Source organism: Salvelinus alpinus, chromosome 4 (genome assembly GCF_045679555.1).
Source record: "Salvelinus alpinus chromosome 4, SLU_Salpinus.1, whole genome shotgun sequence".
Taxonomy (NCBI): Eukaryota; Metazoa; Chordata; class Actinopteri; order Salmoniformes; family Salmonidae; genus Salvelinus; species Salvelinus alpinus.
The window spans coordinates 86,724,461-86,744,614 of NC_092089.1; the positions used below are offsets into that span (position 1 = coordinate 86,724,461).

General features: G+C 41.6%; 1 long non-coding RNA gene across 1 annotated transcript in view; it reads right to left on the reverse strand.

Moving 5' to 3' along the window:
- LOC139572529 (uncharacterized) overlaps nt 1–20,154 on the reverse strand; it is a 115,638-nt gene that overhangs the window by 1,910 nt on the left and 93,574 nt on the right. The gene's annotated exons all lie outside the window — the stretch shown is intronic.

Consider the following 20,154-nt stretch of genomic DNA (forward strand, 5'->3'; position numbering starts at 1 on the left):
GAGTAGCACACTGTGAAATGTGTAACCATGAAGGCATGTGAAAATGAAACTGGAGTAGCACACTGTGAAATGTGTAACCATGAAGGCATGTGAAAATGAAACTGGAGTAGCACACTGTGAAATGTGTAACCATGAAGGCATGTGAAAATGAAACTGGAGTAGCACACTGTGAAATGTGTAACCAGGAAGGCATGTGAAAATGAAACTGGAGTAGCACACTGTGAAATGTGTAACCATGAAGGCATGTGAAAATGAAACTGGAGTAGCACACTGTGAAATGTGTAACCATGAAGGCATGTGAAAATGAAACTGGAGTAGCACACTGTGAAATGTGTAACCAGGAAGGCATGTGAAAATGAAACTGGAGTAGCACACTGTGAAATGTGTAACCAGGAAGGCATGTGAAAATGAAACTGGAGTAGCACACTGTGAAATGTGTAACCAGGAAGGCATGTGAAAATGAAACTGGAGTAGCACACTGTGAAATGTGTAACCAGGAAGGCATGTGAAAATGAAACTGGAGTAGCACACTGTGAAATGTGTAACCATGAAGGCATGTGAAAATGAAACTGGAGTAGCACACTGTGAAATGTGTAACCATGAAGGCATGTGAAAATGAAACTGGAGTAGCACACTGTGAAATGTGTAACCAGGAAGGCATGTGAAAATGAAACTGGAGTAGCACACTGTGAAATGTGTAACCAGGAAGGCATGTGAAAATGAAACTGGAGTAGCACACTGTGAAATGTGTAACCAGGAAGGCATGTGAAAATGAAACTGGAGTAGCACACTGTGAAATGTGTAACCAGGAAGGCATGTGAAAATGAAACTGGAGTAGTACACTGTGAAATGTGTAACCATGAAGGCATGTGAAAATGAAACTGGAGTAGCACATTGTGAAATGTGTAACCAGGAAGGCATGTGAAAATGAAACTGGAGTAGCACACTGTGAAATGTGTAACCATGAAGGCATGTGCAAATGAAACTGGAGTAGCACACTGTGAAATGTGTAACCAGGAAGGCATGTGAAAATGAAACTGGAGTAGCACACTGTGAAATGTGTAACCAGGAAGGCATGTGAAAATGAAACTGGAGTAGCACACTGTGAAATGTGTAACCAGGAAGGCATGTGAAAATGAAACTGGAGTAGTACACTGTGAAATGTGTAACCATGAAGGCATGTGAAAATGAAACTGGAGTAGCACACTGTGAAATGTGTAACCAGGAAGGCATGTGAAAATGAAACTGGAGTAGCACACTGTGAAATGTGTAACCATGAAGGCATGTGAAAATGAAACTGGAGTAGCACACTGTGAAATGTGTAACCAGGAAGGCATGTGAAAATGAAACTGGAGTAGCACACTGTGAAATGTGTAACCAGGAAGGCATGTGAAAATGAAACTGGAGTAGCACACTGTGAAATGTGTAACCAGGAAGGCATGTGAAAATGAAACTGGAGTAGCACACTGTGAAATGTGTAACCATGAAGGCATGTGAAAATGAAACTGGAGTAGCACACTGTGAAATGTGTAACCAGGAAGGCATGTGAAAATGAAACTGGAGTAGCACACTGTGAAATGTGTAACCAGGAAGGCATGTGAAAATGAAACTGGAGTAGCACATTGTGAAATGTGTAACCAGGAAGGCATGTGAAAATGAAACTGGAGTAGCACACTGTGAAATGTGTAACCATGAAGGCATGTGAAAATGAAACTGGAGTAGCACATTGTGAAATGTGTAACCAGGAAGGCATGTGAAAATGAAACTGGAGTAGCACACTGTGAAATGTGTAACCATGAAGGCATGTGAAAATGAAACTGGAGTAGCACACTGTGAAATGTGTAACCAGGAAGGCATGTGAAAATGAAACTGGAGTAGCACACTGTGAAATGTGTAACCAGGAAGGCATGTGAAAATGAAACTGGAGTAGCACACTGTGAAATGTGTAACCAGGAAGGCATGTGAAAATGAAACTGGAGTAGCACACTGTGAAATGTGTAACCAGGAAGGCATGTGAAAATGAAACTGGAGTAGCACACTGTGAAATGTGTAACCATGAAGGCATGTGAAAATGAAACTGGAGTAGCACACTGTGAAATGTGTAACCAGGAAGGCATGTGAAAATGAAACTGGAGTAGCACACTGTGAAATGTGTAACCATGAAGGCATGTGAAAATGAAACTGGAGTAGCACACTGTGAAATGTGTAACCATGAAGGCATGTGAAAATGAAACTGGAGTAGCACACTGTGAAATGTGTAACCAGGAAGGCATGTGAAAATGAAACTGGAGTAGCACACTGTGAAATGTGTAACCAGGAAGGCATGTGAAAATGAAACTGGAGTAGCACACTGTGAAATGTGTAACCAGGAAGGCATGTGAAAATGAAACTGGAGTAGCACACTGTGAAATGTGTAACCAGGAAGGCATGTGAAAATGAAACTGGAGTAGTACACTGTGAAATGTGTAACCATGAAGGCATGTGAAAATGAAACTGGAGTAGCACATTGTGAAATGTGTAACCAGGAAGGCATGTGAAAATGAAACTGGAGTAGCACACTGTGAAATGTGTAACCATGAAGGCATGTGAAAATGAAACTGGAGTAGCACATTGTGAAATGTGTAACCAGGAAGGCATGTGAAAATGAAACTGGAGTAGCACACTGTGAAATGTGTAACCATGAAGGCATGTGAAAATGAAACTGGAGTAGCACACTGTGAAATGTGTAACCAGGAAGGCATGTGAAAATGAAACTGGAGTAGCACACTGTGAAATGTGTAACCAGGAAGGCATGTGAAAATGAAACTGGAGTAGCACACTGTGAAATGTGTAACCATGAAGGCATGTGAAAATGAAACTGGAGTAGCACACTGTGAAATGTGTAACCAGGAAGGCATGTGAAAATGAAACTGGAGTAGCACACTGTGAAATGTGTAACCAGGAAGGCATGTGAAAATGAAACTGGAGTAGTACACTGTGAAATGTGTAACCATGAAGGCATGTGAAAATGAAACTGGAGTAGCACACTGTGAAATGTGTAACCAGGAAGGCATGTGAAAATGAAACTGGAGTAGCACACTGTGAAATGTGTAACCATGAAGGCATGTGAAAATGAAACTGGAGTAGCACACTGTGAAATGTGTAACCAGGAAGGCATGTGAAAATGAAACTGGAGTAGCACACTGTGAAATGTGTAACCAGGAAGGCATGTGAAAATGAAACTGGAGTAGCACACTGTGAAATGTGTAACCAGGAAGGCATGTGAAAATGAAACTGGAGTAGCACACTGTGAAATGTGTAACCATGAAGGCATGTGAAAATGAAACTGGAGTAGCACACTGTGAAATGTGTAACCAGGAAGGCATGTGAAAATGAAACTGGAGTAGCACACTGTGAAATGTGTAACCAGGAAGGCATGTGAAAATGAAACTGGAGTAGCACACTGTGAAATGTGTAACCAGGAAGGCATGTGAAAATGAAACTGGAGTAGCACACTGTGAAATGTGTAACCAGGAAGGCATGTGAAAATGAAACTGGAGTAGCACACTGTGAAATGTGTAACCAGGAAGGCATGTGAAAATGAAACTGGAGTAGCACACTGTGAAATGTGTAACCAGGAAGGCATGTGAAAATGAAACTGGAGTAGTACACTGTGAAATGTGTAACCATGAAGGCATGTGAAAATGAAACTGGAGTAGCACACTGTGAAATGTGTAACCAGGAAGGCATGTGAAAATGAAACTGGAGTAGCACACTGTGAAATGTGTAACCAGGAAGGCATGTGAAAATGAAACTGGAGTAGCACACTGTGAAATGTGTAACCAGGAAGGCATGTGAAAATGAAACTGGAGTAGCACACTGTGAAATGTGTAACCAGGAAGGCATGTGAAAATGAAACTGGAGTAGTACACTGTGAAATGTGTAACCATGAAGGCATGTGAAAATGAAACTGGAGTAGCACACTGTGAAATGTGTAACCAGGAAGGCATGTGAAAATGAAACTGGAGTAGCACACTGTGAAATGTGTAACCAGGAAGGCATGTGAAAATGAAACTGGAGTAGCACACTGTGAAATGTGTAACCATGAAGGCATGTGAAAATGAAACTGGAGTAGCACACTGTGAAATGTGTAACCAGGAAGGCATGTGAAAATGAAACTGGAGTAGCACACTGTGAAATGTGTAACCAGGAAGGCATGTGAAAATGAAACTGGAGTAGCACACTGTGAAATGTGTAACCATGAAGGCATGTGAAAATGAAACTGGAGTAGCACACTGTGAAATGTGTAACCAGGAAGGCATGTGAAAATGAAACTGGAGTAGCACACTGTGAAATGTGTAACCAGGAAGGCATGTGAAAATGAAACTGGAGTAGCACACTGTGAAATGTGTAACCAGGAAGGCATGTGAAAATGAAACTGGAGTAGCACACTGTGAAATGTGTAACCAGGAAGGCATGTGAAAATGAAACTGGAGTAGCACACTGTGAAATGTGTAACCAGGAAGGCATGTGAAAATGAAACTGGAGTAGCACACTGTGAAATGTGTAACCAGGAAGGCATGTGAAAATGAAACTGGAGTAGTACACTGTGAAATGTGTAACCAGGAAGGCATGTGAAAATGAAACTGGAGTAGCACACTGTGAAATGTGTAACCAGGAAGGCATGTGAAAATGAAACTGGAGTAGCACACTGTGAAATGTGTAACCAGGAAGGCATGTGAAAATGAAACTGGAGTAGCACACTGTGAAATGTGTAACCAGGAAGGCATGTGAAAATGAAACTGGAGTAGCACACTGTGAAATGTGTAACCAGGAAGGCATGTGAAAATGAAACTGGAGTAGTACACTGTGAAATGTGTAACCATGAAGGCATGTGAAAATGAAACTGGAGTAGCACACTGTGAAATGTGTAACCAGGAAGGCATGTGAAAATGAAACTGGAGTAGCACACTGTGAAATGTGTAACCATGAAGGCATGTGAAAATGAAACTGGAGTAGCACACTGTGAAATGTGTAACCAGGAAGGCATGTGAAAATGAAACTGGAGTAGCACACTGTGAAATGTGTAACCAGGAAGGCATGTGAAAATGAAACTGGAGTAGCACACTGTGAAATGTGTAACCAGGAAGGCATGTGAAAATGAAACTGGAGTAGCACACTGTGAAATGTGTAACCAGGAAGGCATGTGAAAATGAAACTGGAGTAGCACACTGTGAAATGTGTAACCATGAAGGCATGTGAAAATGAAACTGGAGTAGCACACTGTGAAATGTGTAACCAGGAAGGCATGTGAAAATGAAACTGGAGTAGCACACTGTGAAATGTGTAACCAGGAAGGCATGTGAAAATGAAACTGGAGTAGTACACTGTGAAATGTGTAACCATGAAGGCATGTGAAAATGAAACTGGAGTAGCACACTGTGAAATGTGTAACCAGGAAGGCATGTGAAAATGAAACTGGAGTAGCACACTGTGAAATGTGTAACCATGAAGGCATGTGAAAATGAAACTGGAGTAGCACACTGTGAAATGTGTAACCAGGAAGGCATGTGAAAATGAAACTGGAGTAGCACACTGTGAAATGTGTAACCAGGAAGGCATGTGAAAATGAAACTGGAGTAGCACACTGTGAAATGTGTAACCAGGAAGGCATGTGAAAATGAAACTGGAGTAGCACACTGTGAAATGTGTAACCAGGAAGGCATGTGAAAATGAAACTGGAGTAGCACACTGTGAAATGTGTAACCAGGAAGGCATGTGAAAATGAAACTGGAGTAGCACACTGTGAAATGTGTAACCAGGAAGGCATGTGAAAATGAAACTGGAGTAGCACACTGTGAAATGTGTAACCAGGAAGGCATGTGAAAATGAAACTGGAGTAGCACACTGTGAAATGTGTAACCAGGAAGGCATGTGAAAATGAAACTGGAGTAGCACACTGTGAAATGTGTAACCATGAAGGCATGTGAAAATGAAACTGGAGTAGCACACTGTGAAATGTGTAACCAGGAAGGCATGTGAAAATGAAACTGGAGTAGCACACTGTGAAATGTGTAACCAGGAAGGCATGTGAAAATGAAACTGGAGTAGTACACTGTGAAATGTGTAACCATGAAGGCATGTGAAAATGAAACTGGAGTAGCACACTGTGAAATGTGTAACCAGGAAGGCATGTGAAAATGAAACTGGAGTAGCACACTGTGAAATGTGTAACCAGGAAGGCATGTGAAAATGAAACTGGAGTAGCACACTGTGAAATGTGTAACCATGAAGGCATGTGAAAATGAAACTGGAGTAGCACACTGTGAAATGTGTAACCAGGAAGGCATGTGAAAATGAAACTGGAGTAGCACACTGTGAAATGTGTAACCAGGAAGGCATGTGAAAATGAAACTGGAGTAGCACACTGTGAAATGTGTAACCATGAAGGCATGTGAAAATGAAACTGGAGTAGCACACTGTGAAATGTGTAACCAGGAAGGCATGTGAAAATGAAACTGGAGTAGCACACTGTGAAATGTGTAACCAGGAAGGCATGTGAAAATGAAACTGGAGTAGCACACTGTGAAATGTGTAACCAGGAAGGCATGTGAAAATGAAACTGGAGTAGCACACTGTGAAATGTGTAACCAGGAAGGCATGTGAAAATGAAACTGGAGTAGCACACTGTGAAATGTGTAACCAGGAAGGCATGTGAAAATGAAACTGGAGTAGCACACTGTGAAATGTGTAACCAGGAAGGCATGTGAAAATGAAACTGGAGTAGTACACTGTGAAATGTGTAACCATGAAGGCATGTGAAAATGAAACTGGAGTAGCACACTGTGAAATGTGTAACCAGGAAGGCATGTGAAAATGAAACTGGAGTAGCACACTGTGAAATGTGTAACCAGGAAGGCATGTGAAAATGAAACTGGAGTAGCACACTGTGAAATGTGTAACCAGGAAGGCATGTGAAAATGAAACTGGAGTAGCACACTGTGAAATGTGTAACCAGGAAGGCATGTGAAAATGAAACTGGAGTAGTACACTGTGAAATGTGTAACCATGAAGGCATGTGAAAATGAAACTGGAGTAGCACACTGTGAAATGTGTAACCAGGAAGGCATGTGAAAATGAAACTGGAGTAGCACACTGTGAAATGTGTAACCATGAAGGCATGTGAAAATGAAACTGGAGTAGCACACTGTGAAATGTGTAACCAGGAAGGCATGTGAAAATGAAACTGGAGTAGCACACTGTGAAATGTGTAACCAGGAAGGCATGTGAAAATGAAACTGGAGTAGCACACTGTGAAATGTGTAACCAGGAAGGCATGTGAAAATGAAACTGGAGTAGCACACTGTGAAATGTGTAACCAGGAAGGCATGTGAAAATGAAACTGGAGTAGCACACTGTGAAATGTGTAACCATGAAGGCATGTGAAAATGAAACTGGAGTAGCACACTGTGAAATGTGTAACCAGGAAGGCATGTGAAAATGAAACTGGAGTAGCACACTGTGAAATGTGTAACCAGGAAGGCATGTGAAAATGAAACTGGAGTAGTACACTGTGAAATGTGTAACCATGAAGGCATGTGAAAATGAAACTGGAGTAGCACACTGTGAAATGTGTAACCAGGAAGGCATGTGAAAATGAAACTGGAGTAGCACACTGTGAAATGTGTAACCATGAAGGCATGTGAAAATGAAACTGGAGTAGCACACTGTGAAATGTGTAACCAGGAAGGCATGTGAAAATGAAACTGGAGTAGCACACTGTGAAATGTGTAACCAGGAAGGCATGTGAAAATGAAACTGGAGTAGCACACTGTGAAATGTGTAACCAGGAAGGCATGTGAAAATGAAACTGGAGTAGCACACTGTGAAATGTGTAACCAGGAAGGCATGTGAAAATGAAACTGGAGTAGCACACTGTGAAATGTGTAACCAGGAAGGCATGTGAAAATGAAACTGGAGTAGCACACTGTGAAATGTGTAACCAGGAAGGCATGTGAAAATGAAACTGGAGTAGCACACTGTGAAATGTGTAACCAGGAAGGCATGTGAAAATGAAACTGGAGTAGCACACTGTGAAATGTGTAACCAGGAAGGCATGTGAAAATGAAACTGGAGTAGCACACTGTGAAATGTGTAACCAGGAAGGCATGTGAAAATGAAACTGGAGTAGTACACTGTGAAATGTGTAACCATGAAGGCATGTGAAAATGAAACTGGAGTAGCACACTGTGAAATGTGTAACCAGGAAGGCATGTGAAAATGAAACTGGAGTAGCACACTGTGAAATGTGTAACCAGGAAGGCATGTGAAAATGAAACTGGAGTAGCACACTGTGAAATGTGTAACCAGGAAGGCATGTGAAAATGAAACTGGAGTAGCACACTGTGAAATGTGTAACCAGGAAGGCATGTGAAAATGAAACTGGAGTAGTACACTGTGAAATGTGTAACCATGAAGGCATGTGAAAATGAAACTGGAGTAGCACACTGTGAAATGTGTAACCAGGAAGGCATGTGAAAATGAAACTGGAGTAGCACACTGTGAAATGTGTAACCATGAAGGCATGTGAAAATGAAACTGGAGTAGCACACTGTGAAATGTGTAACCAGGAAGGCATGTGAAAATGAAACTGGAGTAGCACACTGTGAAATGTGTAACCAGGAAGGCATGTGAAAATGAAACTGGAGTAGCACACTGTGAAATGTGTAACCAGGAAGGCATGTGAAAATGAAACTGGAGTAGCACACTGTGAAATGTGTAACCAGGAAGGCATGTGAAAATGAAACTGGAGTAGCACACTGTGAAATGTGTAACCATGAAGGCATGTGAAAATGAAACTGGAGTAGCACACTGTGAAATGTGTAACCAGGAAGGCATGTGAAAATGAAACTGGAGTAGCACACTGTGAAATGTGTAACCAGGAAGGCATGTGAAAATGAAACTGGAGTAGTACACTGTGAAATGTGTAACCATGAAGGCATGTGAAAATGAAACTGGAGTAGCACACTGTGAAATGTGTAACCAGGAAGGCATGTGAAAATGAAACTGGAGTAGCACACTGTGAAATGTGTAACCATGAAGGCATGTGAAAATGAAACTGGAGTAGCACACTGTGAAATGTGTAACCAGGAAGGCATGTGAAAATGAAACTGGAGTAGCACACTGTGAAATGTGTAACCAGGAAGGCATGTGAAAATGAAACTGGAGTAGCACACTGTGAAATGTGTAACCAGGAAGGCATGTGAAAATGAAACTGGAGTAGCACACTGTGAAATGTGTAACCATGAAGGCATGTGAAAATGAAACTGGAGTAGCACACTGTGAAATGTGTAACCAGGAAGGCATGTGAAAATGAAACTGGAGTAGCACACTGTGAAATGTGTAACCAGGAAGGCATGTGAAAATGAAACTGGAGTAGCACACTGTGAAATGTGTAACCAGGAAGGCATGTGAAAATGAAACTGGAGTAGCACACTGTGAAATGTGTAACCAGGAAGGCATGTGAAAATGAAACTGGAGTAGCACACTGTGAAATGTGTAACCAGGAAGGCATGTGAAAATGAAACTGGAGTAGCACACTGTGAAATGTGTAACCAGGAAGGCATGTGAAAATGAAACTGGAGTAGTACACTGTGAAATGTGTAACCATGAAGGCATGTGAAAATGAAACTGGAGTAGCACACTGTGAAATGTGTAACCAGGAAGGCATGTGAAAATGAAACTGGAGTAGCACACTGTGAAATGTGTAACCAGGAAGGCATGTGAAAATGAAACTGGAGTAGCACACTGTGAAATGTGTAACCAGGAAGGCATGTGAAAATGAAACTGGAGTAGCACACTGTGAAATGTGTAACCAGGAAGGCATGTGAAAATGAAACTGGAGTAGTACACTGTGAAATGTGTAACCATGAAGGCATGTGAAAATGAAACTGGAGTAGCACACTGTGAAATGTGTAACCAGGAAGGCATGTGAAAATGAAACTGGAGTAGCACACTGTGAAATGTGTAACCATGAAGGCATGTGAAAATGAAACTGGAGTAGCACACTGTGAAATGTGTAACCCAGGAAGGCATGTGAAAATGAAACTGGAGTAGCACACTGTGAAATGTGTAACCAGGAAGGCATGTGAAAATGAAACTGGAGTAGCACACTGTGAAATGTGTAACCAGGAAGGCATGTGAAAATGAAACTGGAGTAGCACACTGTGAAATGTGTAACCATGAAGGCATGTGAAAATGAAACTGGAGTAGCACACTGTGAAATGTGTAACCAGGAAGGCATGTGAAAATGAAACTGGAGTAGCACACTGTGAAATGTGTAACCAGGAAGGCATGTGAAAATGAAACTGGAGTAGCACACTGTGAAATGTGTAACCAGGAAGGCATGTGAAAATGAAACTGGAGTAGCACACTGTGAAATGTGTAACCAGGAAGGCATGTGAAAATGAAACTGGAGTAGCACACTGTGAAATGTGTAACCAGGAAGGCATGTGAAAATGAAACTGGAGTAGCACACTGTGAAATGTGTAACCAGGAAGGCATGTGAAAATGAAACTGGAGTAGCACACTGTGAAATGTGTAACCAGGAAGGCATGTGAAAATGAAACTGGAGTAGCACACTGTGAAATGTGTAACCAGGAAGGCATGTGAAAATGAAACTGGAGTAGCACACTGTGAAATGTGTAACCAGGAAGGCATGTGAAAATGAAACTGGAGTAGTACACTGTGAAATGTGTAACCATGAAGGCATGTGAAAATGAAACTGGAGTAGCACACTGTGAAATGTGTAACCAGGAAGGCATGTGAAAATGAAACTGGAGTAGCACACTGTGAAATGTGTAACCAGGAAGCCATGTGAAAATGAAACTGGAGTAGCACACTGTGAAATGTGTAACCAGGAAGGCATGTGAAAATGAAACTGGAGTAGCACACTGTGAAATGTGTAACCAGGAAGGCATGTGAAAATGAAACTGGAGTAGTACACTGTGAAATGTGTAACCATGAAGGCATGTGAAAATGAAACTGGAGTAGCACACTGTGAAATGTGTAACCAGGAAGGCATGTGAAAATGAAACTGGAGTAGCACACTGTGAAATGTGTAACCAGGAAGGCATGTGAAAATGAAACTGGAGTAGCACACTGTGAAATGTGTAACCAGGAAGGCATGTGAAAATGAAACTGGAGTAGCACACTGTGAAATGTGTAACCATGAAGGCATGTGAAAATGAAACTGGAGTAGCACACTGTGAAATGTGTAACCAGGAAGGCATGTGAAAATGAAACTGGAGTAGCACACTGTGAAATGTGTAACCAGGAAGGCATGTGAAAATGAAACTGGAGTAGCACACTGTGAAATGTGTAACCATGAAGGCATGTGAAAATGAAACTGGAGTAGCACACTGTGAAATGTGTAACCAGGAAGGCATGTGAAAATGAAACTGGAGTAGCACACTGTGAAATGTGTAACCAGGAAGGCATGTGAAAATGAAACTGGAGTAGCACACTGTGAAATGTGTAACCAGGAAGGCATGTGAAAATGAAACTGGAGTAGCACACTGTGAAATGTGTAACCAGGAAGGCATGTGAAAATGAAACTGGAGTAGTACACTGTGAAATGTGTAACCATGAAGGCATGTGAAAATGAAACTGGAGTAGCACACTGTGAAATGTGTAACCAGGAAGGCATGTGAAAATGAAACTGGAGTAGCACACTGTGAAATGTGTAACCATGAAGGCATGTGAAAATGAAACTGGAGTAGCACACTGTGAAATGTGTAACCAGGAAGGCATGTGAAAATGAAACTGGAGTAGCACACTGTGAAATGTGTAACCAGGAAGGCATGTGAAAATGAAACTGGAGTAGCACACTGTGAAATGTGTAACCAGGAAGGCATGTGAAAATGAAACTGGAGTAGCACACTGTGAAATGTGTAACCAAGAAGGCATGTGAAAATGAAACTGGAGTAGCACACTGTGAAATGTGTAACCAGGAAGGCATGTGAAAATGAAACTGGAGTAGCACACTGTGAAATGTGTAACCAGGAAGGCATGTGAAAATGAAACTGGAGTAGTACACTGTGAAATGTGTAACCATGAAGGCATGTGAAAATGAAACTGGAGTAGCACACTGTGAAATGTGTAACCAGGAAGGCATGTGAAAATGAAACTGGAGTAGCACACTGTGAAATGTGTAACCATGAAGGCATGTGAAAATGAAACTGGAGTAGCACACTGTGAAATGTGTAACCAGGAAGGCATGTGAAAATGAAACTGGAGTAGCACACTGTGAAATGTGTAACCAGGAAGGCATGTGAAAATGAAACTGGAGTAGCACACTGTGAAATGTGTAACCAGGAAGGCATGTGAAAATGAAACTGGAGTAGCACACTGTGAAATGTGTAACCATGAAGGCATGTGAAAATGAAACTGGAGTAGCACACTGTGAAATGTGTAACCAGGAAGGCATGTGAAAATGAAACTGGAGTAGCACACTGTGAAATGTGTAACCAGGAAGGCATGTGAAAATGAAACTGGAGTAGCACACTGTGAAATGTGTAACCAGGAAGGCATGTGAAAATGAAACTGGAGTAGCACACTGTGAAATGTGTAACCAGGAAGGCATGTGAAAATGAAACTGGAGTAGCACACTGTGAAATGTGTAACCAGGAAGGCATGTGAAAATGAAACTGGAGTAGCACACTGTGAAATGTGTAACCATGAAGGCATGTGAAAATGAAACTGGAGTAGCACACTGTGAAATGTGTAACCAGGAAGGCATGTGAAAATGAAACTGGAGTAGCACACTGTGAAATGTGTAACCAGGAAGGCATGTGAAAATGAAACTGGAGTAGCACACTGTGAAATGTGTAACCAGGAAGGCATGTGAAAATGAAACTGGAGTAGCACACTGTGAAATGTGTAACCATGAAGGCATGTGAAAATGAAACTGGAGTAGCACACTGTGAAATGTGTAACCAGGAAGGCATGTGAAAATGAAACTGGAGTAGCACACTGTGAAATGTGTAACCAGGAAGGCATGTGAAAATGAAACTGGAGTAGCACACTGTGAAATGTGTAACCAGGAAGGCATGTGAAAATGAAACTGGAGTAGCACACTGTGAAATGTGTAACCATGAAGGCATGTGAAAATGAAACTGGAGTAGCACACTGTGAAATGTGTAACCAGGAAGGCATGTGAAAATGAAACTGGAGTAGCACACTGTGAAATGTGTAACCAGGAAGGCATGTGAAAATGAAACTGGAGTAGCACACTGTGAAATGTGTAACCAGGAAGGCATGTGAAAATGAAACTGGAGTAGTACACTGTGAAATGTGTAACCATGAAGGCATGTGAAAATGAAACTGGAGTAGCACACTGTGAAATGTGTAACCAGGAAGGCATGTGAAAATGAAACTGGAGTAGCACACTGTGAAATGTGTAACCATGAAGGCATGTGAAAATGAAACTGGAGTAGCACACTGTGAAATGTGTAACCAGGAAGGCATGTGAAAATGAAACTGGAGTAGCACACTGTGAAATGTGTAACCAGGAAGGCATGTGAAAATGAAACTGGAGTAGCACACTGTGAAATGTGTAACCAGGAAGGCATGTGAAAATGAAACTGGAGTAGCACACTGTGAAATGTGTAACCATGAAGGCATGTGAAAATGAAACTGGAGTAGCACACTGTGAAATGTGTAACCAGGAAGGCATGTGAAAATGAAACTGGAGTAGCACACTGTGAAATGTGTAACCAGGAAGGCATGTGAAAATGAAACTGGAGTAGCACACTGTGAAATGTGTAACCATGAAGGCATGTGAAAATGAAACTGGAGTAGCACACTGTGAAATGTGTAACCAGGAAGGCATGTGAAAATGAAACTGGAGTAGCACACTGTGAAATGTGTAACCAGGAAGGCATGTGAAAATGAAACTGGAGTAGTACACTGTGAAATGTGTAACCATGAAGGCATGTGAAAATGAAACTGGAGTAGCACACTGTGAAATGTGTAACCAGGAAGGCATGTGAAAATGAAACTGGAGTAGCACACTGTGAAATGTGTAACCATGAAGGCATGTGAAAATGAAACTGGAGTAGCACACTGTGAAATGTGTAACCAGGAAGGCATGTGAAAATGAAACTGGAGTAGCACACTGTGAAATGTGTAACCAGGAAGGCATGTGAAAATGAAACTGGAGTAGCACACTGTGAAATGTGTAACCATGAAGGCATGTGAAAATGAAACTGGAGTAGCACACTGTGAAATGTGTAACCAGGAAGGCATGTGAAAATGAAACTGGAGTAGCACACTGTGAAATGTGTAACCAGGAAGGCATGTGAAAATGAAACTGGAGTAGCACACTGTGAAATGTGTAACCAGGAAGGCATGTGAAAATGAAACTGGAGTAGCACACTGTGAAATGTGTAACCAGGAAGGCATGTGAAAATGAAACTGGAGTAGCACACTGTGAAATGTGTAACCAGGAAGGCATGTGAAAATGAAACTGGAGTAGCACACTGTGAAATGTGTAACCAGGAAGGCATGTGAAAATGAAACTGGAGTAGTACACTGTGAAATGTGTAACCATGAAGGCATGTGAAAATGAAACTGGAGTAGCACACTGTGAAATGTGTAACCAGGAAGGCATGTGAAAATGAAACTGGAGTAGCACACTGTGAAATGTGTAACCAGGAAGGCATGTGAAAATGAAACTGGAGTAGCACACTGTGAAATGTGTAACCAGGAAGGCATGTGAAAATGAAACTGGAGTAGCACACTGTGAAATGTGTAACCAGGAAGGCATGTGAAAATGAAACTGGAGTAGTACACTGTGAAATGTGTAACCATGAAGGCATGTGAAAATGAAACTGGAGTAGCACACTGTGAAATGTGTAACCAGGAAGGCATGTGAAAATGAAACTGGAGTAGCACACTGTGAAATGTGTAACCATGAAGGCATGTGAAAATGAAACTGGAGTAGCACACTGTGAAATGTGTAACCAGGAAGGCATGTGAAAATGAAACTGGAGTAGCACACTGTGAAATGTGTAACCAGGAAGGCATGTGAAAATGAAACTGGAGTAGCACACTGTGAAATGTGTAACCAGGAAGGCATGTGAAAATGAAACTGGAGTAGCACACTGTGAAATGTGTAACCAGGAAGGCATGTGAAAATGAAACTGGAGTAGCACACTGTGAAATGTGTAACCATGAAGGCATGTGAAAATGAAACTGGAGTAGCACACTGTGAAATGTGTAACCAGGAAGGCATGTGAAAATGAAACTGGAGTAGCACACTGTGAAATGTGTAACCAGGAAGGCATGTGAAAATGAAACTGGAGTAGTACACTGTGAAATGTGTAACCATGAAGGCATGTGAAAATGAAACTGGAGTAGCACACTGTGAAATGTGTAACCAGGAAGGCATGTGAAAATGAAACTGGAGTAGCACACTGTGAAATGTGTAACCATGAAGGCATGTGAAAATGAAACTGGAGTAGCACACTGTGAAATGTGTAACCAGGAAGGCATGTGAAAATGAAACTGGAGTAGCACACTGTGAAATGTGTAACCAGGAAGGCATGTGAAAATGAAACTGGAGTAGCACACTGTGAAATGTGTAACCAGGAAGGCATGTGAAAATGAAACTGGAGTAGCACACTGTGAAATGTGTAACCAGGAAGGCATGTGAAAATGAAACTGGAGTAGCACACTGTGAAATGTGTAACCAGGAAGGCATGTGAAAATGAAACTGGAGTAGCACACTGTGAAATGTGTAACCAGGAAGGCATGTGAAAATGAAACTGGAGTAGCACACTGTGAAATGTGTAACCATGAAGGCATGTGAAAATGAAACTGGAGTAGCACACTGTGAAATGTGTAACCAGGAAGGCATGTGAAAATGAAACTGGAGTAGCACACTGTGAAATGTGTAACCAGGAAGGCATGTGAAAATGAAACTGGAGTAGCACACTGTGAAATGTGTAACCATGAAGGCATGTGAAAATGAAACTGGAGTAGCACACTGTGAAATGTGTAACCATGAAGGCATGTGAAAATGAAACTGGAGTAGCACACTGTGAAATGTGTAACCAGGAAGGCATGTGAAAATGAAACTGGAGTAGCACACTGTGAAATGTGTAACCAGGAAGGCATGTGAAAATGAAACTGGAGTAGCACACTGTGAAATGTGTAACCAGGAAGGCATGTGAAAATGAAACTGGAGTAGCACACTGTGAAATGTGTAACCAGGAAGGCATGTGAAAATGAAACTGGAGTAGCACACTGTGAAATGTGTAACCAGGAAGGCATGTGAAAATGAAACTGGAGTAGCACACTGTGAAATGTGTAACCAGGAAGGCATGTGAAAATGAAACTGGAGTAGCACACTGTGAAATGTGTAACCATGAAGGCATGTGAAAATGAAACTGGAGTAGCACACTGTGAAATGTGTAACCAGGAAGGCATGTGAAAATGAAACTGGAGTAGCACACTGTGAAATGTGTAACCAGGAAGGCATGTGAAAATGAAACTGGAGTAGCACACTGTGAAATGTGTAACCATGAAGGCATGTGAAAATGAAACTGGAGTAGCACACTGTGAAATGTGTAACCAGGAAGGCATGTGAAAATGAAACTGGAGTAGCACACTGTGAAATGTGTAACCAGGAAGGCATGTGAAAATGAAACTGGAGTAGTACACTGTGAAATGTGTAACCATGAAGGCATGTGAAAATGAAACTGGAGTAGCACACTGTGAAATGTGTAACCAGGAAGGCATGTGAAAATGAAACTGGAGTAGCACACTGTGAAATGTGTAACCATGAAGGCATGTGAAAATGAAACTGGAGTAGCACACTGTGAAATGTGTAACCAGGAAGGCATGTGAAAATGAAACTGGAGTAGCACACTGTGAAATGTGTAACCAGGAAGGCATGTGAAAATGAAACTGGAGTAGCACACTGTGAAATGTGTAACCATGAAGGCATGTGAAAATGAAACTGGAGTAGCACACTGTGAAATGTGTAACCAGGAAGGCATGTGAAAATGAAACTGGAGTAGCACACTGTGAAATGTGTAACCAGGAAGGCATGTGAAAATGAAACTGGAGTAGCACACTGTGAAATGTGTAACCAGGAAGGCATGTGAAAATGAAACTGGAGTAGCACACTGTGAAATGTGTAACCAGGAAGGCATGTGAAAATGAAACTGGAGTAGCACACTGTGAAATGTGTAACCAGGAAGGCATGTGAAAATGAAACTGGAGTAGCACACTGTGAAATGTGTAACCAGGAAGGCATGTGAAAATGAAACTGGAGTAGTACACTGTGAAATGTGTAACCATGAAGGCATGTGAAAATGAAACTGGAGTAGCACACTGTGAAATGTGTAACCAGGAAGGCATGTGAAAATGAAACTGGAGTAGCACACTGTGAAATGTGTAACCAGGAAGGCATGTGAAAATGAAACTGGAGTAGCACACTGTGAAATGTGTAACCAGGAAGGCATGTGAAAATGAAACTGGAGTAGCACACTGTGAAATGTGTAACCAGGAAGGCATGTGAAAATGAAACTGGAGTAGTACACTGTGAAATGTGTAACCATGAAGGCATGTGAAAATGAAACTGGAGTAGCACACTGTGAAATGTGTAACCAGGAAGGCATGTGAAAATGAAACTGGAGTAGCACACTGTGAAATGTGTAACCATGAAGGCATGTGAAAATGAAACTGGAGTAGCACACTGTGAAATGTGTAACCAGGAAGGCATGTGAAAATGAAACTGGAGTAGCACACTGTGAAATGTGTAACCAGGAAGGCATGTGAAAATGAAACTGGAGTAGCACACTGTGAAATGTGTAACCAGGAAGGCATGTGAAAATGAAACTGGAGTAGCACACTGTGAAATGTGTAACCAGGAAGGCATGTGAAAATGAAACTGGAGTAGCACACTGTGAAATGTGTAACCATGAAGGCATGTGAAAATGAAACTGGAGTAGCACACTGTGAAATGTGTAACCAGGAAGGCATGTGAAAATGAAACTGGAGTAGCACACTGTGAAATGTGTAACCAGGAAGGCATGTGAAAATGAAACTGGAGTAGTACACTGTGAAATGTGTAACCATGAAGGCATGTGAAAATGAAACTGGAGTAGCACACTGTGAAATGTGTAACCAGGAAGGCATGTGAAAATGAAACTGGAGTAGCACACTGTGAAATGTGTAACCATGAAGGCATGTGAAAATGAAACTGGAGTAGCACACTGTGAAATGTGTAACCAGGAAGGCATGTGAAAATGAAACTGGAGTAGCACACTGTGAAATGTGTAACCAGGAAGGCATGTGAAAATGAAACTGGAGTAGCACACTGTGAAATGTGTAACCAGGAAGGCATGTGAAAATGAAACTGGAGTAGCACACTGTGAAATGTGTAACCAGGAAGGCATGTGAAAATGAAACTGGAGTAGCACACTGTGAAATGTGTAACCAGGAAGGCATGTGAAAATGAAACTGGAGTAGCACACTGTGAAATGTGTAACCAGGAAGGCATGTGAAAATGAAACTGGAGTAGCACACTGTGAAATGTGTAACCAGGAAGGCATGTGAAAATGAAACTGGAGTAGCACACTGTGAAATGTGTAACCAGGAAGGCATGTGAAAATGAAACTGGAGTAGTACACTGTGAAATGTGTAACCATGAAGGCATGTGAAAATGAAACTGGAGTAGCACACTGTGAAATGTGTAACCAGGAAGGCATGTGAAAATGAAACTGGAGTAGCACACTGTGAAATGTGTAACCAGGAAGGCATGTGAAAATGAAACTGGAGTAGCACACTGTGAAATGTGTAACCAGGAAGGCATGTGAAAATGAAACTGGAGTAGCACACTGTGAAATGTGTAACCAGGAAGGCATGTGAAAATGAAACTGGAGTAGCACACTGTGAAATGTGTAACCAGGAAGGCATGTGAAAATGAAACTGGAGTAGTACACTGTGAAATGTGTAACCATGAAGGCATGTGAAAATGAAACTGGAGTAGCACACTGTGAAATGTGTAACCAGGAAGGCATGTGAAAATGAAACTGGAGTAGCACACTGTGAAATGTGTAACCATGAAGGCATGTGAAAATGAAACTGGAGTAGCACACTGTGAAATGTGTAACCAGGAAGGCATGTGAAAATGAAACTGGAGTAGCACACTGTGAAATGTGTAACCAGGAAGGCATGTGAAAATGAAACTGGAGTAGCACACTGTGAAATGTGTAACCAGGAAGGCATGTGAAAATGAAACTGGAGTAGCACACTGTGAAATGTGTAACCATGAAGGCATGTGAAAATGAAACTGGAGTAGCACACTGTGAAATGTGTAACCAGGAAGGCATGTGAAAATGAAACTGGAGTAGCACACTGTGAAATGTGTAACCAGGAAGGCATGTGAAAATGAAACTGGAGTAGTACACTGTGAAATGTGTAACCATGAAGGCATGTGAAAATGAAACTGGAGTAGCACACTGTGAAATGTGTAACCAGGAAGGCATGTGAAAATGAAACTGGAGTAGCACACTGTGAAATGTGTAACCATGAAGGCATGTGAAAATGAAACTGGAGTAGCACACTGTGAAATGTGTAACCAGGAAGGCATGTGAAAATGAAACTGGAGTAGCACACTGTGAAATGTGTAACCAGGAAGGCATGTGAAAATGAAACTGGAGTAGCACACTGTGAAATGTGTAACCATGAAGGCATGTGAAAATGAAACTGGAGTAGCACACTGTGAAATGTGTAACCAGGAAGGCATGTGAAAATGAAACTGGAGTAGCACACTGTGAAATGTGTAACCAGGAAGGCATGTGAAAATGAAACTGGAGTAGCACACTGTGAAATGTGTAACCAGGAAGGCATGTGAAAATGAAACTGGAGTAGCACACTGTGAAATGTGTAACCAGGAAGGCATGTGAAAATGAAACTGGAGTAGCACACTGTGAAATGTGTAACCAGGAAGGCATGTGAAAATGAAACTGGAGTAGCACACTGTGAAATGTGTAACCAGGAAGGCATGTGAAAATGAAACTGGAGTAGTACACTGTGAAATGTGTAACCATGAAGGCATGTGAAAATGAAACTGGAGTAGCACACTGTGAAATGTGTAACCAG